General features: G+C 54.7%; 1 protein-coding gene across 1 annotated transcript in view; it reads left to right on the plus strand.

Moving 5' to 3' along the window:
- The first annotated feature begins 4,382 nt into the window (after window positions 1–4,382).
- SLC38A3 (solute carrier family 38 member 3) overlaps window positions 4,383–22,763 on the plus strand; it is a 67,099-nt gene continuing 48,718 nt past the window's right edge. Inside the window, exon 1 of the mRNA XM_007052673.3 lies at window positions 4,383–4,742. The gene's annotated coding sequence lies outside the window, so the exon portion shown is untranslated. The remainder of the gene's footprint in view (window positions 4,743–22,763) is intronic.

The following is a 22,763-nucleotide window of genomic DNA, read 5'->3' on the forward strand; positions in this document are numbered from 1 at the left end:
GCTGTGCCAGCTCCCCAACGCAGGGCCCCCTGCCGCAGGGGGTGGGCGGCTGGGCTGAGCTGTGGGGCACAGTGTGTCCCCAGGTGGCTGCTTGTGCACCCTGCTGCTCCTCCAGCTCTGTCCTCCACTGGCCAGCAGCAGTAAAATCCTTGCTGATCTTAAACACAAAAAAGAAGCTTACAAGAAGTGGAAGATTGGACAAATGACGAGGGAGGAGTATAAAAATATTGCTCGGCCATGCAGGAGTGAAATCAGGAAGGCCAAATCACACCTGGAGTTGCAGCTAGCAAGAGATGTTAAGAGTAACAAGAAGGGTTTCTTCAGGTATGTTAGCAACAAGAAGAAAGTCAAGGGAAGTGTGGGCCCCTTATTGAATGAGGGAGGCAACCTAGTGACAGAGGAGGTGGAAAAAGCTAATGTACTCAATGCTTTTATTGCCTCTGTCTTCACGAACAAGGTCAGCTCCCAGACTACTGCACTGGGCAGCACAGCATGGGGAGGAGGTGACCAGCCCTCTGTGGAGAAAGAAGTGGTTTGGGACTATTTAGAAAAGCTGGACGAGCACAAGTCCATGGGGCCGGTTGCACTGCATCCGAGGGTGCTAAAGGAGTTGGTGGATGTGATTGCAGAGCCATTGGCCATTATCTCTGAAAACTCATGGCAATCGGGGGAGGTCCTGGATGAATGGAAAAAGGCTAATGTAGTGCCCATCTTTAAAAAAGAGAAGGAGGAGGATCCAGGTAACTACAGGCCAGTCAGCCTCACCTCAGTCCCTGGACAATCATGGAGCAGGTGCTCAAGGAATCAATTTTGAAGCACTTAGAGGAGAGGAAAGTGATCAGGAACAGTCAGCATGGATTCACCAAGGGCAAGTCATTCCTGACTAACCTAATTGCCTTCTACTGCCTTCTATGGCTCTGTGGATGTGGGGAAAACAGTGGATGTATTATCCCTTGACTTTAGCAAAGCTTTTGATACAGTCTTCCACAATATTCTTGCCAGCAAGTTAAAGAAGTGTGGGCTGGATGAATGGACTATAAGGTGGATAGAAAGTTGGCCAGATCATCGGGCTCAAAGTGTAGTGATCAATGGCTCGATGTCTAGTTGGCAGCCGGTATCAAGTGGAGTGCCCCAAGGGTCGGTCATGGGGACGGTTTTGTTCAATATCTTCATTAATGATCTGGAGGATATTGTGGATTACACCCTCCGCAAGTTTGCAGATGACACTAAACTGGGAGGAGAGATAGATAAGCTGGAGGGTAGGGATAGGATACAGAGGGACCTAGACAAATTAGAGGATTGGGCCAAAAGAAATCTGATGAGGTTCAACAAGGACAAGTGCAGAGTCCTGCATTTAGGATGGAAGAATCCCATGCGCTGCTACAGACTAGGGACTGAGCGGCTAGGCAGCAGTTCTGCAGAAAAGGACCTAGGGGTGACAGTGGACGAGAAGCTGGATATGAGTCAACAGTGTGCCCTTGCTGCCAAGAAGTCTAACGGCATTTTGGGATGTATAAGTAGGGGCATTGCCAGCAGATCGAGGGACGTGATCGTTCCCTTCTATTCGGCATTGGTGAGGCCTCATCTGGAGTACTGTGTCCAGTTTTGGGCCCCACACTACAAGAAGGATGTGGAAAAATTGGAAAGAATCCAGCGAAGGGCAACAAAAATTATTATGTGGCTGGAGCACATGACTTATGAGGAGAGGCTGAGGGAACTGGGATTCTTTAGTCTGTGGAAGAGAAGAATGAGGGGGGATTTGATAGCTGCTTTCAACTACCTGAAAGGGGGTTCCAAAGAGGATGGCTCTAGACTGTTCTCAGTGGTAGCAGATGACAGAACAAGGAGTAATGGTCTCAAGTTACAGTGGGGGAGGTTTCGGTTGGATATTAGGAAAAACTTTTTCACTAGGAGAGTGAAAGCACTGGAATGGGTTACCTAGGGAAGTGGTAGACTCTTCTTCCTTTGAGATTTTTAAGGTCAGGCTTGACAAAGCCCTGCCTGGGATGATTTAGTCGGGGATCGGGGGTTTGAGCAGGGGGGTTGGACTAGATGACCTCCTGAGGTCCCTTCCAACCTTGATATTCTATGATTCTATGAGTACAAGGATGGGACGAGTGGGCCATGTGGGCGAACGAGCAGGCTCTGGCATCCAGGCTCAGTGAGTGGGGTGGCGGGAGCCTCTGTGGGCAGCGAGCTGGGTGGGAGGCAATTGGAAGCTTGGGGGAGCTGAGCTGCCTGGCCTACCCGTAAGCAAAGCTACCATGCACCTCTTGGCTAGGCTGCCTGCCCTGCTATGGGGCCTCAGAGCGCAACAGGGAGGGGTGACAGGGCCAGACCCCAGCTCCCTGCCCTGGGGTGGGGGAGAGGCCTGCAGAGAGGCGCTGACTGATGGGCTGGCACTGCATTCCAGGCCTGTGCCAGCTGCCCTGACACCATCACACGGAGTCCGACACTGCCCCCACCGTCAGAATGAGACCACAGGTACCACCGCCAGCACCCACAAATATCCCAGCCAGTACACACACTCCCCTCCAGCCCCCCGCAAATACCCTCTCCAGTTCTCTCTGCCCTCCTGGCAGTGTTCTCTTGAAATACGGTAACCCTAAGATGGGGAGAGGGGCAATCGAGAGGTTTGGGGAGGGGAGGAAGGTGGTGGGCAATCGGGGTATTACATGCCTATGATAATTTTATTTGACAAAACCAAAGATAATACTCTTTGTAAACCCAAAACAAATTCAAAACGTAAACCAGTTGTCTAAAAGTGTTTTAATGCCAATATTTGCATCTATTTGACATTTTATCCATGTACTTTCTCAGAGTCTCAGATGTAATGTATTATACCTTTCTTGGAGGTTATTTTAGGTTATACGGTGTTTTGATTTTAGTTTTCATTTAATGTACCAAACCTATAAGCAGTAGGTCCTGGGTGTATTACACAGCATTGTGTGTTTTTGAACAGGGGCACGTGCAGTGTGAAAAATGTTTCCCTGGAGTCTGTACCTTGACTGGACCTTGACCAAGAAATCTGGACATTGACAAAAAATAATTGACTATCCCTGTTGCATATAATGTGCACATGCAGTGGTTGCCATCTAAAAGTCAACATATACTACAGGTCAGGTGCAACAGATTCTTCCTAAAAGTGGGGGCCTGCCCCCATCACTCCATGGCTCCGCCCCTGCCCCTCCACTTCCCCCCAAGACCCCGCTGCCTAGCCAAGCCAGAAGCTGGAGCTGGGCTGGGGACCTGGGATCCTCCACCTGCCCAGCATGGGGGGGAGGTGAGAGTAGCGCCTGGCCCATTTCCCTGCCCCTGGGTTCCCTGCCCAGGGCAGGCAGAGGGTCTGCAGCTCCACACAGCTGCCTGCGCAGATCTTACCATGGCCCAGCTCCGGCTTCCGTCCTGGCCTGGGGGTGAGGCCTTGGGGGCCAAAGAGGCACAGCTGGGCCACGGTAAGAGCTGCACGGTCAGCTGTGGGGAACCGCTGACCCTCCATCTCCCTGGGTGGGAGGTCCGGGGGGTGCGGACATGAGCCGTGGGCAGATGGAGGGTCTGTGGTTCCCCACAACTGCCCAGGGTCCCCAGGCCACTCTTACCCAGGCCGGGTTTCAGATTAGCTTCCAGCCTGGCTGGGGGCAGAGCCTTGGGGAAAAGGAGGGGCAGGGGCTGGGCCTGTGGTGAAAAATGGACTGGCCAGGCCCATCCACTTTCAAAAGTGGTTCTGCAGTCGTTTCGTATTCTCCATATAGGGAGAATCTGTGGGAATGTGCGGCAGCTGCTGGAAATGTTGACTTGTTAATAGCAATCGCTGGCTAGATTAATTTAACTACTGACACCCAGGGCAGCACTGGAGAGGAATTAAGGGAAAGTCAATGCCCAGATGATTTTACAGCCTAAAAACCTATTTCTGCACATCCTTGCTCACACAAATAGCCCCAATGATTTAACCAGGATTTATAGAATTAGCCCTTGTGTCCAATAGCACTATGCATTTCTCTAGATAGGCGTGTTTGCTGCCATCAAGGAGCCAAGCAAGTGAATTTGGTGCCCGCTATAGTTAGAGCTTCAGGGCTTAGATTAAAAGAACCAAAATAGATCTGGGGCATTTAATCCAGAGGTTATTCCTGGGGCTTTGGGTACGTGCCTATTTGGGATTAAAATCTGCAGAGGGGATCCTACAATCATCTGGATTTTAAAAATGGCTGAACTACCCCCATATAGCCAGGCCAAGGGAGAGGTTCTTAGGGAAGGGAAATGTCTGATCTTAGTGTGTGGCAGAAAAGCACATGGCAAGTCATTCTGTAAAGCAGGGGAGAAAGAGGCAGCTTCATTCGTTGCTTGGGGAAAAAGCTGGCAGGACCCAGGAATGAAATCAGAAGAGCTGGGCTGGTGGTGATGAGCAGAGCTCTACCCTTGCTGTCCCTCTTGCTGTCCCTCTCTAATCCTGCTATGTGTGTGTGTGTGTGTGTGTGTACACATCTCTTCAAGCCCTGGAGAAAAAAGGGTCGGCTGTGACGCTGGCCCAGAAGCCACACAGATTGGAAGCTGCGATGGGGGCGGGTCTGGGGTGCTTTAATCCTGCCTCCACTGGGATTACTGGGTAACACGGTCCTGTAATCTGCACAGTAGCTCTGAGCACGCAGAGCTATCTCCCAGCAGAGGAAATCGGCAAGTTGCCCCCGCTTTCCCCAGCGCAGAACAGAGCAGCCAGTGTTTGGGGGCGTAGAGGGAAGAAGCAGGTAAGTGCCAGCAAACTTGTCTTCTGTTTTCTCACACTGGCTGTGTTTTTCTTTTTCCTTTCTCTTGAAATTGCTTCCTATAAACCTGCTTTATAATTTTTTTTAAATGTGCAAAACTCTTCGATTTCCAAACCACCCTGAAACTGTGAGAACTCTTCCAGCCAAGCCAGGCTCATCTCTCCTGATCTATTCCAGCTGTTCTAATCTAACCTGTCCTGGTCTAAATACTGCCACTCTTTCTACTCTCGGTAATACCTGCGTGGGATGGGGTTAGAGCTTTTGACGTATGTGCAAGGGGGTTAGGAATAGCGTATGTGCCGAACACTGATATTTGTGCACTATGTGGAGGGCGAATTGTAGGTCCAGGGAAGCTGTCTTTATCTTCCACTTCCCACTCCCCCTCGCCCCCGATTCTTTATTTTTACCTCTTCTGTAGTCTCTCTCTGGCTTTCTCCTAAAACTCTTTTAAACTGCCCTGATGGTTTTATTGCCAGGGTCAACAGCCCCATGATATTATAAACACTCACATTGCTTTCCTCACTTGCAAAAAGACAGCTGCAGGACTATATAATAAATAGTATAATTCACCATGTGCTCATCTTAACATACAGATCCTAGCTCTCTTTCAATGTTGTGAACTATACAAGCCAATGCATGTGGGCCAAACCTGAAGCTACAGCAAAGTTTGTAGGTGACAAGAGCTGGAGTTCTGGTGTGGGTCTTGTTTGGGTTTTTTCACTCTTAACTCCTTGTGATCTATAAAAATGTGTGAAGCATCAGAAAGGAGCCGGTGCTAAGCCGGGTTTGCTGCATTGGAACATAGTGCCCTACCTTTGGGCAAAGTCTTGGAAAGTGCCTTATGCTGTGTGAGCTGGGTGGGCCAGCTGTTGCCAATGATCGCTGGGTTGCACGCATTTAAAAAAAACACACCTTTTTTCCGCTTTAATTTTTAATTGGGCATGGGAGTTACATGTCTCCTAGCTCTGGGAACTGTTGCAGCCTAGATCAGGTGTCATTGCTCTGGACTGAGGCAGGAGGTTTCCGGTCAGCACACTACTTGAGAACACCAGGTTCTTGCACATTGCACCGGGAGACAGAGAGAGTCTTTGGCATTCGATTTCACCAGCAGCAGCAGCATGTGTGTCCCAGCTGCATGTCACTTGGTGGGCTCTCTGCATTCGGGGTATTGAGGTGTGGCTGTCAGGACTCTGGGCAGGCTCAGAGGGGGTCACTGTGTGCAGCAGGCTGGATGTAATTTGACTGTCGGAGCTGGCTCAGTGCGGGTGCTGTGGCCCAGGCTGTCTCTGGGGAGCAGGTGGGACGTGCCTGGATTTGCCTTGCCCTGAGCAGGGTATTTATAGATCCTGGTTGCTCAAGGAGCCATCAGATGGCTAGGGGGAGGCAGGGGTGGCACATTGCATTCCCCTTCTGCCCACATGCTCCAACTGCCAACCAACCACTTTTCATCACTGTGTCCACTTCTAACTCCACCCTTCACCCAGCCAGTGATTTGCATAGCCATGCCCATTAGGCTTGATTAGAGGGGGGCACCAGGGAGAGCTTGCCCCGTCCCCACTTTTAGCCCGCCAGGGGAACGGGGTGCCTAGTACAGGAGAGGCTGGGTGGAGCCAGGCGGGAGCAGTGCTAGGTGTGCTTGGATTGCTGGAGGTGGGGTCTCCCATCCCCAGTGACCAAGCCAGGCCCGTTCGATGATCATTCACATTTTCCAGCTGACCCCCCGATATGCAGCCAGCTCTGGGGTAAAGCAGCAGCCAACAGCTGAGGAAGAAGGGGTGATTTTGGCTCCAGGCGCCGAGGCAAGTGCCTGCTCTTCAGGGAAGGGCTGGGGGATCCCACACTGATCGGAGAGGGCCTTGTTTGGTCTAAAATCCTTCCCCAGGTGTGGGGAACAGCGCAGTGGGGCTGGTCCCCTGCTGCCTTCCCCCTTGGGCCGACGTGGGTGTGAGAGACTCCCACGCTGCTCTGGGGGTGCGGCGCAGCACTCGCGTCAGACTGCATGCCAGCAGATCAGCATGGCAGCATCTCGCACTTGCATCCCACGGTTGAGAATGGCTACATCAGGGGAGGCCAACCCAGGACCGGGGCATAGGGGTGGGGGTGGTGGTGGGGGTCAGCAGTCAGTTCCAGTGACTTCAGAGAGCTCCAGCTTGGGGCCAGATGGCTGAGTCTGATGGACTCAGGCCTCTGGCTCCAGGGTGTGTGTGTGTTTCACAGCCAGGGGAGCGGCCCCTTTGGGTAGGGGGCTATCAGATCTGCTCTGTAGCCAGGGTCACCTCCCCTCTCACCGCTCAGAAGAGGGTCGGGCTGGCCACACCACAAAGACAGGTGTCTGTTGTCCTGCTGGGCCAGGGGCTACCACAACCACAGGTCCCGTAAGGGGAGCCTGCGCCGGAGCAAGCCGGAGCTAGGTCTAGTGCACAGGCCGTGCGTTCACATGCTCAGCCCCAAACAAGGACCCCTTGTTTCCAGCTGGAGACAATTAAAGGGCCATTGCTGGGGCAGGGGGTGTCTAACTACTTTACTCGGCTCTTCCCATGCCGCCCTTCATCTGAGTCTCTCGGGGCCTCCTGGTGCTCATGTGTGACCACACATCCACCTTTGCACTCGGGTTGGGCAGCCCCATCTCAAAGGTGAGAGGAGTCCCTGCGAGGTGCCAGAGCCAAGCCTGCTCCCATCCCAGACCAAGAAAGGAACCCAGGAATCCGGGCCCCCAACGCTTGCTTCTAACCACCAGACCCAGCTTGCCTCCCGTAGTTGGGACTAGCACCCAGACTCCCAGTCTCCTGTGCTGGTCACTAGACCCCACTCCCCTGTGACAGCTGGGATTTTTTAGACCAGGAATCAAGCTGCTCTATCCCCTGCTTTAACCGCCTGACCACAACCAATTGCCCTGTAACTCTGCCCCCTGGCCTGCTGTGGTACAGAGCCTGGGGCAGGTGGGGACACCTTTAATCAGCTCTGCCCTTCCCTTTCCCTGCTCCATCCCAGAGCTGCTGCAGCAGCTGCTGGCCAGCCTGGCTGAAGGCAACGATTTGGGGCCCAGAGCTGGGAGTTCAGAGCTGCTGGGGTTTCAGCTGTATCTACACCCACTGGCTGCGGCTGTATCAAATAAACATGCTACACCAGGGCCTTTCTTTGGTGGATTTGTCGGGAGTGAAGCGCTGGGGTCCCACAAAGTTTGTTTTCTCAGTAAACCATTCTCCAGGCTGAGTAATAGCCAGCATGGTGGGGAGCTGGGGACCTGGCGCCCGCTCACCTAGGCTGGCCCTGGCACGCTGGGGGCATGTGAGGTTTGGCTGCCACCCATGTGCCCCCTGCCGCGCAGTGCTGCTGACACAGAGATTTGCTAACAGTCGGGTCCTTCGTGTTCACCCTAAGGTCCCCTTCACATTCCACCAGGGGAATGTCAGTCGGGCCCCGGTTCCAGGGGAAATGCCTAAACCAAACAGTGTTCTAACCCCCACCTCCCCTCGTTTGTTATCACTTCCCTGAAAGGGCTGCATGTCTGCATCTGTCACCTGCATTCCGGTCGCCTCTGGGATACTGGAATGAGGCCCACGCCCCACTGTGCAGGTGCTGTATACACACACACACACACACGTAGCCCTAGCCCCACCCAACTTAGGCTAGCTAGGCAAAGGGTGGGAGGGGAAACAGAGGCACAGCAGGGGGCATTCACCCAGTAGGGCAAGGGGAGAACCCACATGTCTAGGATCAGCCATCCAGGGCAGAAGGCTGACCTAGTGGTTAGGACAGGTTCCGTTCTGGGCTTGGCTCCAAACTTGGGCCTTGTCTACATTAGATCTAAGGTAGCGTGTTAGCTAACACATGCTACCAAGTCTAGCCTAGACAATGGCAGTGGGCCGTTAGCATGTGTTCAGCTGGTTCGATTAAAATCCAGGCCTCCCCCAGGAATGGACAGGACTGGCTGAGATCACATCCAGGGGCTGATGTCTTTCCTAGCTTCCTCCAATGTACAGCCTGTCTGAGGGAAATGGCCTGGAGACCCCAATGGCTGGGGCGGATCCAGTCCCGTGACACCCCTGAGGGGTGGTGCCCTGGTCCAGGCCTGCTGGCGTCCACAGTGGGCTCATTTCTCCAAACCCCGACGGAGCAGTTTGCATCTAGCCTCGAACCCAGCAAAGAGCCACAGGAGCTGATCCGAGTGGTGGGCCTCAGGCTCAGCCCCTGCTGGCCTAGCCTTTTATTATTGTAGCCCCAGACATGGCCCAGGCCCCCACTGGGCCAGGCTCTGTACAGACAGAGCACAAAGAGCTGGCAGCGTCAGTGCTAAGCTGGGCCACTTGCCTGAGACCAATCATCTGAGTTAAAGGGTTAGGCGCCTAAATCCGTATGTCCAGGGCATGTTACACACCCCGGTCTGCAGAAGCGGGGTCTGCGCCAGCCCCAGCTCCGGAGCCTGGCTTCTCTAGTGCAGGATCCAGAGGGCCCCAGTCCGAACCCCACTACGCTGGCCAGCAGCTGTCACACAGGCACCTACGGGAGTCGCTTGTGGCTCAGGAGTTGAGCACCCACTGCTAGCAATGGCAAAACTCCCTCTAAGTGCAGGCCCAGGCTAGGTCAGATCTCACCCCTTTCCCCGAGGCAGCAAGTGAGCTCCCTGCTGGCCATTTGCATCCCCTGCAGCAGGCTCCATCCCTACCCACTCTGCAGCGGGTTACCTACCCGCCTGGCCTGGCCCTGGCTGGTCAAGGCTGCCTGTGATATTGACAGCTGATGCAGGCTCCTTCCTCCTGCTCAGTCACGTTCAGGGGAAGGAGCTAGTGTTGTTGGAGCATGAGTCTGGGTCTTGGGGGCAGCCCCCGCCTGCGGGAGGTTTCCTAGGACAGCATCTGACAGCTGGTGGCTCCTGCTTTGCAAGTATCCCATGAGTTCGTGTCACCCCGGCTGAGGTTACTGGGGGGTGGCTTCAGGGGTAGGCACCACATAGCCCCCCAGAGTCCCCTGGGCATGGGGAGGAGGTGCTGGGGTGGCCCCAGCTGTCCCAGGTGCTGGAACGCCATGGCTGTCTTTGCAGCTCTCCTAAGAAGGCAGTTGCCATCTGTCCATGTTCTCCCAGGCCCTCCTTCCCTCATCCTCGCACGTCCAAGTCCCGCTCAGAACCAGGCTGCGTCATCGACTAACACAGCTTCCTGCCCTGTTGGGTGGGTTTAGTGCCACGGGGAGGAGTGGCGCTAGGTTAGTGGGGGCTGGCGCTTAGAGCAGGGGGATCTGGTGCCCAGGCTGCCAGGGTTCAATTTTCCACTCTGCCACTGACTCACCATGTGATCGTAGACCAGTTGCACAGAATCATAGATTATCAGGGTTGGAAGGGACCTCAGGAGGTCATCTAGTCCAAACACCTGCTCAAAGCAGGACCAGTCCCCAATTTTTGCCTCAGATCTCTAAATGGACCCCTCAAGAATTGAACTCACAACCCTGGGTTTAGCAGGCCAATGCTCAAACCACTGAGCTATCCCTCCTCTCCTCTGCTGTGCCTCAGTTTCCCTATCTATAACATGGGGTCATGGCTTCTCCTGCCTTTACTAGTGGCCCACAGCCTACCTGGCTGGTACTGTGATCCTGGGCATGGGCTGGAGGGAGCGTTCCTGTCGGACCCCTGCCTGGGTGGGCCCAGGCACGGACGCGTCACAGCAGGTTACCCCTCTCCTAGCTTGTATCCCTGCAAAGCTGGGAGGGTCTCGGAGGGCTCTTCTTCCCTGGGAGATTGGGGCATGGCCCAGGGCTGGTTCTGGATGCCAGCTCCAGTGAATCCCATTGCTGGGGTGGGTAGGGTTAGGACCTGCACCCATGGCAGTGTCTGGCTGGAGTGTGACACGTGCCATGGAATGGGGGGGCTCTGCCCTGCTTCTAAATAGGCCAGTGTGGCAAGGTGCCAAGGGAGCTCCAGTGGCTGGGAGACCCAGTGGCTGGGAGACCCGGCTCGTCGGCCGGAACGGGTGTGGGGATGCACGGGAGCACCATGGCCTGGCTGGGCACTGAGGGGTTGAATCCACCCCCAACACGCCTGTTCCACTTTCAGGCTTTCCGCGACGCTAGGAGCAAAGCCCTGGTGGGTTTGCCCACGCAGGTGTTTTGCGGCTCACTGCACCACGTACGAACCCAGTGCGCTGGGCTGGCCTCGTCTCTTGTTCAGTAGCTGCAGCCACGAGTGCACGTCCCTGCTCATCAGCGCGCCCCTCGCTGATTATCCAGAGCAGCTGTGAGCTCTTTTGCGGCTCCCCCTCACTAGGATTAGATTTCCTCTCCAAGGGCAGCTCAGGACACGGGGAGTGAGGCTGTGCATCCAGCCCTTTCCCAGGCGGGGGGCCGGTCCTTGGCCAAGCAGGGGAAAGGTTGGGATGCTGGCCCCGAACGAAACTCAGTGGCTGCGAATGGGTTGGCTATTAATCCCCTGGTGGGGAAGCTGAGCAGAGACATCCAGTGCCATGGCAGGGTGAGGGGGGCTAGGAGCCAGGACTCCTGGGTTCTCTCCCCAGCTCTGGGAGGGGAGTTAGTGGTTAGAGCGTGGGGGGGGGCTGGGAGCCAGGACTCCTGGGTTCTCTCCCAGCTCTGCTACTGGCTCACTGTGAGACTGGATGTTGCACACTCCAGTGGAGGTGAACGGGCTGAGCCCTTTGGTCAGGCAAAGCTCTGCAGCGTTCTCTGCATCAGGGCTTGGGGCCCGTAGCTGTGGAAGCTGCTTGGGGCAGGGACTATATCTTGGTGTGCGCCTTGCACAGTGCTGAGTGCACAGTAGCGGTAAAAGCCCCTCCCTGCTGCACGGTTCAGTGGAACAGCTCCACGGGATGGGGAGGCGTGGGTAGTGGGCGCTTGGGGGAAGCGCGGTGCACCCTTCTGGGGACGGGCCTGTTAGTTCAAGTGGCGCCTGTGTTCCGTGTCCCCCTCCGTGCCCAGCCCCCAGAGGAGATGGAGCTGTCACAGCTCACGCTGTAGCAGCTCCTCCTTTGCGCTCTGGAGATCCCAGGGTGCTGGCCAGGTGGGTGGCTGTCGCCCAGAGGCAGGGTGGTGGCTGATCAGGGAATGAGGTGAGCTGGTTCTGCCACCGACTCCATTACACCTTGGGCAAGAAACACACAGGCTCAGCTCCCTGTCTGGGCAAGGGGGCGCAGAGCACTGCCTGGCTCCCAGGGATCCGGGGCAGACAGGGTGCTAAGAGATGCTGCGGTGCTGAGAGAGTAACACGCCCAAGGTAGAGGAGGGGAGAGTTCCACCCACAGTGGAATAGGGGGAAGAATTTTGTCTGCACTGAACAGCTGTTTGCAATTGGAGAAACCATTCCCCAACCCAGCTGTGGGTCACCGTGCTTCTTACATGCCTAGTTTTGAGACCAAAGGTCCGTCCCTCCGTCCCCTCCGGATCAGTCACCAAGGGCCGGGAGCAGCAGAATCTTCCCAGCCCCATCGGCCTAGTGGAGGGCAGAGAGCCTGGCCCAGAGTGGCAGTGACTGGCTCGGGGCTGGCTCCAGGCCACTCAACCACACAGAACAACCGACATGTGGGCAGGATGATCCGGTGGCAGGGAACGCGTGAGACCGTCAGACCCAGCGCGTGTGGCAGTCACGTCCGACTCTTTGTCCTCACTGACTGGAGACCAACTCAGGCACAGTGGCTGGGGAAGGGCTGAGATGGGGGCGTTCCTGGGTCTTCGTTTCTGCTCTGAGGATGTATTGCAACCTACTCAAGCCAGGATCCCAGCCCCGGGCATTCAGTCTAGATTAGCTGGAGAAGTTAATGGGGGACTGCTGACAGCCCCTGGAGGAAAGGCGCCAGGAACCCCATGTGCTCATAGCTCTGGACAGGGACTCTGCAGACCTAGGTTCTGGCCCCAGCTCTGCCACAGGCTCCCTGTGTGATGTTGGGCCATGTACTGGCATCAGTGCCCATCTATGCATGTGGTTATAGCCCCTCTGGTCTCCCAGCCTTTGGAGCATGGTGCAGCATCATGGCGCCGGGGCAGCTGGATGCTGATGGGGGCCTGTAATGCTACTGTAATGAAATAGTGATCAAGGGCCCCGGGGGGAAGGGAGCTCTGCATGATTTATAGAGGAGTTGGGCTTGACTGGCGTTGACAGGGCTGGCTCTGATTCCCGCACGGCAGCTGCTGCACCACCCTGGCTCTGCAGCCTGCATGTGCTGCCAAGCTAGAGACCAGATTCCACCGGCAAAGCAGCATTTACCTTCTCCCTCCTGCAGGGGGCACGGGTATCTCGCCTCCCACCATGCCTGAGGGCCCGTGGGTGCCAAGGGGTGAGGGGGAGCTCCGTCCCATGGGCCAGCAGGGGGCGGGATGTCAGTGGGAAGAGGGGGACACTTTGCTAGAGAAATCTTGTTGGGGACAGGGGCTGCAATTTGCCCTGGAGCAGTGGGACGAGGGCAAAGTTCATGCCCCAGCTAGACCCCACTGAAGCCCTAGTTTGAGGAGAAAGGTGGGAGCCAGGCCTCAGCTGGTCCCTCTGCCCGGACTGGATTGCACCCAAGCATGTGGGCGAGGGCAGAGGGAGTAACCCGAGCAGCTGACAAACAGATTCAAGTCTTGGAAGACAAGAGAAAACCAGCGGGGGACGGCAGAGTCACTGGGGAGCCAGGAACGCAGGCAAAGGGATGAGTGTCCCAGTGCCTGCTGGAATGCGGAAGTGGATCTCTGAGCTGGATCCCCAGCAGGGGGAGGCATTAGGATGTATAGATGCCAGGCAGGCTGCCCGGTGGATTGTGGCCCCAGGAGCAGAAGAGGCCTAAGGTACCAGTGTCGGCCAGCTGAGCCGTAGTCCCAGTGCTATTTATCAAGGGCTCTGCTAACACTGAAGTCTAACCAGAGCAGAGCAGAGCCACTCATGAAGGCCTGGAGTGCCCTGGGCCCAGCCTCTGAGCAGCTTCCCCTGTGGGGTTGGCCCCAGCGCCAGGGAGCTGGCAGCACTAGGCTTCTCCACGGGGAGCTGTGGTCTCTTCCAGGCAAAGGCTCGAGCTGTCTGTGTGCACTGAGTGCCGGGGACCCCTGCTGCTCCAGCATGCCACAAGGAGGCTTTCTGCATGAACCGGGCCATAGCGGGGATCTAATTACTACAGCCTGAATGCTCAGAGTTCCCTCTCTCTTCTCACCTAAGAAGCTCCTGTGGGAGGTGTGAAGGGTTTCCCCCGGGGTGTCACTTGGAACTGGGGTACCACTGAGCCCTCTGACCCGCCAGCCTGGGCTCCCTCTCACACTGTGCTGTTGTGACAAGCTGCAGAGCCGCTCCCGGTCCTACACTTCCACCAGCATTCACACAAGTAGGGACACACCCAGCTGCAGTTACATGCTGGGTCTCTGACCAGCCCCTGCATGAAGCAACAATAGAAAGGCTACAGCCAAGATAACTCCCAGCTCCCCAGGCACACGCCCCACCCCCTCTGGAGCATAAACCCAAAATTATATCATCTTTTGCTGCACAGGGAACTGTGCAGCATAAGCTCTTAGAGTTCACCTCACCCTCAATGTGGAGGGGAATATGCAGCAACCCCCAGAGCTAAGATTCCCAAGGACTTCACTCCAAATTTATTGGTTTAGATTAAAGCATAAAATAAAGTTTATTAACTACAAAAGATAGATTTTAGGTGATTATAAGTGATAGCAAACAGATCAAAGCAGATTACCTAGTAAATAAACAAAACACAAACTAAGATTAACATACTAGAAAGATAGGATAGAATTATGTTGCTTACCCTGAGAGATGGTACAAGCAGGTTTCAGATTCTTAAGTGACAAGCTGCACTTGCTTTACAGCTTGGAATCCCCAGGTCTTTCAAACACAGGCTAGAAATCCCTTTAGCCTGGGTCCAGCACTTCCCCCAGTTCAGTCTTTGTTCCTCAGGTGTTTCCAGGAGTCCTCATGTGGGGAATGAAGAACAACAGATGATGTCACTCCCTGCCTTATATAGCTTTAGCATATGGCAGGAACCCTTTGTCCCAAAAAGTCAATTTGTGGAAAAACACTGACATCCCAAGATGGAGTCCAGAGTCATGTGGTCTCATCACATGTCCTTGCTGAGTCATAGCAGCCATTACTTACAGACTGGAGCATTCTCAGGAAGGTTCACCAGGCCAGGGATAAGTTTCTCCTAAGGCCTATTGTTTTTCTTAATGGCCCATTACCCTGAATAGGCCCTTCGCCACCATCTATCTAGACTGGAAGTTCCTGCCTAGTGGGCGTTACCCAGGTGTAACTACATGTGGAAGACAGATACATAGTCAATATTCATAACTTCAGATACAAATAATACATGCATACAAATAGGATAATTATATTCAGCAAATCATAACTTTTCCAATGACATCTTACATGACCCTATAAAATGCACCATAATTATGCCATAATCATATCATAATAATATTGCTATGAAGAATATGGGGTGCGGTGTCACAGCAGTGGGCAAAACAGCCTTGCTGATTCAGTGTCCTCCATCCTCATCTTGTGCTGATTTCACACCATGGCTGTCATGGCGCTGACTCCTGATTCACACCAGAGTGAGCTTGGAATCGGCCTATTTGTTGGCTGGGGTCTAAGTGGGTAAAGCAGCTGCCTGACTCCCCTGATTTTATGGCACATCTTGTGATATTTGGTGTTTCTTTTCCTCAAAGCCCCAGCTCCTGGAGTGCTGGGATTAGGTCAGACTCTCAGCTGGTGTTTTTATAAGTCAGTAAGAGTCTGGCCCTCGTGGAGAAGAGCTAGAGAACGTGACCCCTAAAGGGTCAAAACTGGAAGGAGAATGGAAAGGGCCCAAAATGGATTAAATCTTTAAATTTATTGGCATTTAAGCCAATCTTGTGACTGTGGGAACAGAGATTCCCCCTCTCCTCCCATCCAGATAACAACCTTTCAGAGCAAAGGCACTGATCAGTGTTTATGCTACTGCCCCGCTGGACTTTGGCTGAATCAGAGCCCAGCCCAGCTGCCCCCAGAGCGATGGGAAGACTCCCATTGACTGCACCAGAGGTGGGAGCAGGACTTTGGCTCCCTGCTGGGTTACAGGCAAGACCCAGGATTAGGGGCTTTGTGGGGGCCAGCTGAGCCCTAGCTATGGACAGAACCAGCCAGTGAGGATAATCTCTTGCATTTCTCTAGCACCTGCCTGGCACAGCACATCTCAAAGAGCCCATAGCTCCTGGAGACCAGGATTGCTGACCCAGCATTGAAATGCAGCCACTTCTGGGCAGTGACCCGTCAGCTGGTTTGCAGCGCTCAGCAACACAGCTTGGCAGTCTAGGAAGAGAAGGAGAAGCATGGTCCCACTTGAAGCTGCAGGGAGTGTAGGAGGCAGACAGGAATGGCCGAATGGGCGGGGCGAGCCAATGGGGCTGCAGCCACACAGAACTGCGGTTACAAATCCCAGTTCAGGAGGAACACACAGATTCCATCCCCTGTGTCTGCCAGGGGCTGAATGAGCTGGGGAAGAGGGGCTGCCCAGCAGTTGGAGGGGGCGGGTTTTGCATTTACACTGGCTTCCTGCAGCAGGTATGTGTGTCTGGGGGAGGGAGGGAGTGCAGCTCTCCCCCTCGGTATTGTCACGCCAATCTAATTGCTCGCACATCAGACAGGAAATCACTTGATTTGGAGCTTTGGTTGTAGATGAGACAACATTTATTGCTACCACTTAGGAAAATTCTTCCTACATTCTACCAAAGATGCGAGACCACCACCTCACTTGTCTGGTCCACGCCAAGGTTACCATTGAAACTCAGATGCCCTGCGATCAGTTTTTATTCACTGTTTCCTTTTCGTTCCCGTTCTGTTTCTGTGGCCTTCAGGTGCCCAGGGATCATTAATAAGCACTGGCATTTTTCAGCACAGATCTCAGAGTGCTTCTCGCAGGCGGCCAGGCCCATTATATCCATTTTACAGATGGAGAAACTGAGGCACATAGGTGAAATTATTTGCCCAGGGTCACCCACCTGGCCAGTACAGAACCAGGAAGAGAACACAGCTTTCTGAGCCTCTGGCCACTCTGCCACGCTCCCTTTGGCTGGCTTGTCTCTAACCCTAACACATCTGCTCAGGGGACTAAGGATCCCCTCCCCCTTGTGCAATCACATTAGGGTGGCAGCACTAGGGGAAAGCAGGGCTGTGACCGCTACTCCCTTGCTGCCAGCCATTGTCCCAGGATACGGCCAGTAGTGCCCTGGTTCCACCCCCTCTAATTAGCTCCCCAGGACCACAAGGGGGAGCCCACGGTAGATGGGTGTCTCAGGAGTACAGCGCCTCCTAGTGCGCTGACTGCGAGCACTGCACCTGCACTCTGCCACTAACGGCAAAATGTAACGGCCTTCAGTAGCAATAAGGTGCATGCGGCAGGTGTTAGAGCCTCGAGGTTAAACGGCTGGGCTGTCTAGGCCATGAGGTCAGATGCTCCAAAGCTTATCTCTTGGCTTTTCCACATCCATGTAGCTGGAGATTCATTCTCAGGCCACTTTGATGGGAAAAGAAATGGAATATTAGCAAAGAAGCCAAGGTAGAAAACTGACCACTAGGAACATGGGGCTCTCTAGAGCGGCTCAGAGCCCAGATTGGTCTAGGACACTGACACTCTGACCTGTCTCCAATGGGGGCCAGCGCCAGCTGCTGCAGAGGAAGGTGCAAGAGACCCCCTTGTGACAGCTATGGAAGAATCAGTTTCTTCCTGACCCCATTAGTTAGAAGTTGGCCTGAAGCATGAAGCTCTGCTTGTGATCTGCAGGTGCGACTCCAGCGCCTGGAGCCAGCCGGCTGAGGGGCCTCAGTTGTTTCTTGTAGAAATGACTTAAGTGCCTGCCTAACTCCAGGTGAGGCGAACGATCCCTTTAGGGCACTCAGGTGGACACTCCAGTTCAGTTCGCCCCTCTGCCGACTGAGAAGGGGTTTGACCAGGGACCTCTGCCTTCAAGGCTCTAGAGTTTGGGCTACGGAGCGAGTCTAGGGTTGCTAGTGTCCGGTTTTCAACTGGAACACCCAGTCGAAAAGAGATCCTGGTGGCTCCGGTCAGCACTGCTGACTAGGCTGTTAAAAGTCCAGTTGGCGGCTCAGTGGGGAGCGGCCAGCATGTCCCTCTGGCTCCAAGGTGGAGGGGCGGCCAGGGGGGCTCCATGCTCTGCCCCCACCTGCAGGTGCTGCCCCAAGCACTGGCTCTGCAGCTCCCATTGGCTGGGAACTGTGGCCAATGGGCGCTGCGGGAGCAGAGCCTGCGGGGGGGGGGGCGGTGTGCGGAGCCCCCTGGCTGCCTCTCCGCTAGGAGCCAGAAGGACATGTCGCTGCTTCCCGGGAGCTGCCTGAGGTCAGTGCCACCTGGAGCCCGCACTGCAATTATCTCTCTGGCTCCAGTGTGGACAGACCTTCAGCCTCTCTCTCTTTCTGTCATCTCCTCTTGGTTCCTAGCAGCTTAGCTCTAACCTGGCCAGCATGGGACCCCCGGCCTATCCCCCACTCCCTCTCCCTAGCCAGCCCGCTACCTCCCCATCCCATGGGCTCCTGCCCCGTGCTCCACCAACCTGATGCTGCTTCCTCCATGATGTTTCTCAGACCCGGTCTTCCGTTTGGGTCCCAATGTCTGCTCTCCCATCTGGACGCCACCCCTCCTTCCCTCATGCCCATCTTCCCGTGGTCTGTCCACATCACCCGCTCCATGCCACCACTGGCTCCCACCATCTCATCTTGCCCTGCTGGCCCCTTGCCTCTGCCCGTGCTGCCAGCCTCACCCCTGCCTGCTGTCTCACCAGTGTCTCCAGGCTCCCTCTCCCACTCGGAGCTTTGAAAAGGTTCCCCGGAGCGCTGTCACTGAACTGATCCATAAAGCTCCAACCCTCGTCTCCTCCGGCCCCCTTGTCAGGACCCACCGCTGCCACCCCACTCACAAGAACTCAGATGGAGGTGAGGCTGCAAGGCAGCTGCGCAGGAGATCGGCGGGCAGCCAGCCACAGCTTTATGGTAACTAAGTGTTTTGTTTGGGAATTGGAAAACATGATCACAATATTTGGGGTCAGGAAGGAATTCTCCCCCGGGTCAGATTGGCAGAGATCCTGGGGGTTTTTGCCTTCCTCTTCAACATGGGTCACTTGCAGGTTTAAACTAGAGTAAGTGGTAGATTCTCTGTCACTTGAAGTCTTTAAATCATGACTTGAGGACTTCAGTAACTCAGCCAGAGGTTAGGGGTCTGTTATAGGAGTGGGTGGGTGAGATTCTGTGGCCCGCAACGTGCAGGAGGTCAGACTAGATGATCATGATGGTCCCATCTGGCCTGAAAGTCTTTGAGTCTCTGAGAAACATTGGGTCTTTTATTTGGAGGTAAAAACTCAGCTGGGGATATGAGATTATTTTGGTTTGGTTTTGACTGTAATCGTTCCAGTTAGCACTCTTCAGCAGTAAATCTCAAAACACTTTACAAAGGAGGTTGGTGTTGTTATCCCCATTTTACAGATGTGGAAACTGAGGTATGGGGTGGGGACATGACTTGCCCAAGGTCAGCCAGCAGGCCCTTGGCAGAGCCAGGGATGAGAACCTGGTCTCCTGAGTCCCAGTCCAGTGCTCTGTCCACGAGGGCATGCTGCCTCCCTGCTGTAGACCACTTTTCTGCCATGTGAAATCAACTCTCTGCTCAATTTCTGACACACAAACTCATCCTATTTGATTGGGGCTGATTTGGCATCTCTGTGAGTTCTTCATTGTGGGGCTCATGCAGTGGTGCTGGAATACTTTTAATAGTGGGGGTGCTGAAAGCCAGCCCCCTTACCCCTGTCTGTGCCCCCCAGCCCCTCCCCAGCTGGGGCCAGGAGCAGGGCCATGTCTCCAGGAGTGGGAGACCCGTACAGGAGTAAGGGGGCTGAGGCTGGGGCCACAGCTAGGGGCAGCAATAGGGCCGGCAGCCGGGACCCTGCGTGCCAGGACACTGCATAAAAACCTGGGAGTGCTGCAGCACCCCCCACGCCCCTAGTTCCCATGCCTATGGGCTCGGGGTGTTTATCCAGTCGGCTAAGAGGCTCGTAGAACCAGTAATCGTCCCGAGTCGTGCTGTCTGAGCTCATGACATTCGCAAGCCAGTCTAGCTGTGGTAGGCGGGATTGGCAACCTGCAGCCACCTGACAGATCATGAGATTGGTGGAAAAATCATGAGACTTTTTAAAATCATGTTTTTACATTCTTATTTTTCCCTTTTGGTTCTGAGCCCTTCAGGGGCAGGGGTCACGACTTTGCGCTTTTGCTCTGTAGCTGTGAAGGCTAGAAATATTTCCAACAAAGAAAACAGAGATTTCCTCAGAACGAGAATAACAAGAAGTAACGGGCTTGATCTGCAGCAAGGGCAATTTAGGTTTGATATTAGGAAAAACTTTCTAACTTTCAGGGCCGTTCAGCTGTGGAACAGGCGTCCGAGGGCGGTTGTGGAATCCCCATCACTGAAGGTTTTTAAGAGCAGTCGGACAAGCCCCTGCCTGGGCTGGTCTGGGGTGACTTGGTCCTGCCTCAGCGCGGGCGGCTGGACTTGACACATTTCTAGGATTCTTTAATTGCATGACTCTGGGAGCTGGGGCTTTAAGAAAACCATACCAAGTAGCATGACTTGGGATCAAATCCTGAGAGTTTGCAGAACTGAGTGGGCCAAGATTTCCAAACTGGGGTCCCTAAACTTCAACCCTGAGGGGGTGAATATTTCAAAACTCCATAAGTCCCACTGAAGGGCAAAGTAATTAGGCATGTGAAGGCTTTTTGCTCTAGATCCAAAGGTAGGCATCCTCAATGTCTTGCTTTTCAGAAGCCCTGAAAGTTAGAAAGTTTTTCCTAATATCAAACCTAAATTGCCCTTGCTGCAGATCAAGCCCATTGCTTCTTGTTATTCTCGTTCTGAGGAAATCTCCATTTTCTTTTTTGGAAATATTTCTAGCCTAGAGCCTCAGAGGTATTTCGGCCCCCACCTCACTAACTGTGCCCGTTTAACTCAGTGTCCGTTTAGCATGGTTGAAAATTGGGCCTCTTGCCTGGGTGTCTAAACCTGGATTTTGGATTTTACCCAACTTTCGGAAGTCAACAATCAGCCATATTTTTTCCACCTGTCGGAAGCATTGTCTGGTGGTTAGAGCACTGGGCGAATCTGAACTCCTGGGTTCTTCCTGGCTCTGGGTGGGGACTGCGGCCCATGGGTGAGAGTGCAGGACTGAGAGTCAGGGCTCTTGGGTCCTAGTGCAGGCTCTGGGAGGGAGTGTCAGCTAGTGGTTAGAGTAGGGGGGCTGGGAGCCAGAACTCCCGGGTTCTATTCCTTGCTGCTTGCATGACCTCAGGCAAGTTCTGTTCAGCTCTCTGGGCCTTGCTGAGCTTCCGCCCAGCCACCTCCTTATGCCAGCGACAAGTAGGCACAATGCAGCCTCCCAGCCTGCCCGTTTCGGGAGACTGAGGCAGGCAGCAATAACTCCCAAGCAAAGCAGTGGCAGAGACAAGAATAGAACCCAGGCGTCTTGGCTGCTAATGTCCTGGGCTCACCGCATGCCCACACTGCCTGCCTGGGTGATCTGCAGCATGCCATGGTCAAGCCAGGGCAGGTAATGAGAAGCCTGTTGCGGGCATTTCCTGGACTCCACTGACCATGTAGGCCAGCGCGTGGGTACCTGGCCAGCCGCACGCAGCCCCAGCAGCTGGGCAAGTGCCTGGTGCTAAAGCCGGATTACTGCCATTAATGTTTCTGCTTCCAGGGACCCAGGGCAGGCGGATTACCAGGGATTCAGCTGTGATGAGAAGGGAGATGAGTGAGTGGTTCTCCCTCCGCAAAGCTGCCCCTCCCCCTGAGCTCTGCCAGCCTCCAGGCAAGGGACCAGCCAGGGGCAATAGCATAGCTTGGCCAGCAGCAGCTACCACCGGGGCCAAACACTCCATCAGCTGCTTCTCTGCACCCTCCTGGTCCAGATAGAGAGGCTGAGGGGCACTGTCACCAAAAGTCAGATGCTGCCTGTACTCCGTGCCGCCTGTACCCCGTGCCGTCCTCCCCTGCCCATGCTCCTGCAAGGTAAAAACTACACCACCTTGTCTTCTCTAGGCTTTCCTAGCCTCCACAGTGTAAAAACAGCCCTGGATTGGGCAGCAAGGAGGTGGCCTCTGTGTGTGTTATATCTTGTGTACATGCCACAGGCTGCACGGGTTTAGCTTAAATCAGTTCTCAAAGTAGTGCAACTCCCCCTTCCTCCCTCCCTCCCCATGTAGATGCTCTTGTTTCAGGTGAGCTGAAACCAGTTCCTGGCCAATTGCAGCTAAACTGCGATCAGCCTGGTTTAAACTGAAATCAGAGGCTGCACCCAGCTCTTTGCACCGACCAAAAACCACCCCTGAAGCGAAGGTGCTGTGTGTGTAGACAAAGCCTGGGTGGGTGCGTCTCTGTCTGTCTGCGCAGGGCTGGAGGCGACTGTCCTGTGCTACTTACTAGCTGAGCAACCAAAAGCTGCTCTCTGGGATCCAGCGACTCCTGCTCCAGCTGACAGCCCTGCCGGGTTCCAAGGGATGGGAGCAAAGCCGCAGCAGCCCAGCAAAGCTCCTCCGAGTTTTGTTGCTGCTCTCCGGCTGCTGAGGCAATGCCAGCGCCTGTGTTAGTGGGAGCAAGGCCCAGCCCAGCCGGCCCAGCACTGCAGTGGTTCTTGGGAGATGCCCGTGCCCAGCTGCTCGCTGGCGGTGAAAGAGCAGGGAAGGTGCTGAGCCAGCGGCCCAGAAGGTTGGGCTTGTATAGAAAGCCGGGGGTTAAGAAACACAGCCCTGATTAGCTTTGGGGTCCTTCTTCCTTGCCACTTCCAGCGCACTTTACTGGGGGAGGGGCAGGTACCACCACCGGAGCTGTGGAGCAGGGCGGGGGCTTGGCCACAGGCTGCAGCACAGCCAGGAAGAACCCAGGTGTCCTGGCTAGCGGCTTGGTGCCCTAGCCCCTGGCCCCTGCCCCTCCGCAGCAAGGAGCCCAGGCTGAGCATCATATCAGTATCAAGGGTTCTTTTAAAGCCAGCGACGAGGGT

The sequence above is a fragment of the Chelonia mydas genome, chromosome 7 (genome assembly GCF_015237465.2).
Source record: "Chelonia mydas isolate rCheMyd1 chromosome 7, rCheMyd1.pri.v2, whole genome shotgun sequence".
In the NCBI taxonomy this organism is placed as follows: Eukaryota; Metazoa; Chordata; order Testudines; family Cheloniidae; genus Chelonia; species Chelonia mydas.